The following is a 281-nucleotide window of genomic DNA, read 5'->3' as shown; positions in this document are numbered from 1 at the left end:
CTGCAGTTAGTAACCTGGTTGTTAAATGAACCTGGTTTCCTCATTAAATTTCCTTGTGTGAGAAAGTCGCAAAAGGTGGATTACATGACCTTGGGACACAGCAGTGGACATAAATATGAAGCAGGTCAGTGGTGGGATTCAAACTGTTTTACAACTGGTTCTGTGGGCGTGGCTTGGTGGGCGTGGCAGGGGAAGGATAGTGTAAAATCTCCAGTCAGAGGCGGCATTGCTGGTTCTCTGAACTACTCATAATTTCCGCTCCCGGTTCTCCAGAACTGGTC

This window comes from Pseudonaja textilis, chromosome 2 (genome assembly GCF_049901715.1).
Source record: "Pseudonaja textilis isolate UNSWEBS1 chromosome 2, rPseTex1.2, whole genome shotgun sequence".
In the NCBI taxonomy this organism is placed as follows: Eukaryota; Metazoa; Chordata; class Lepidosauria; order Squamata; family Elapidae; genus Pseudonaja; species Pseudonaja textilis.
This window is presented reverse-complemented; position numbering follows the sequence as displayed.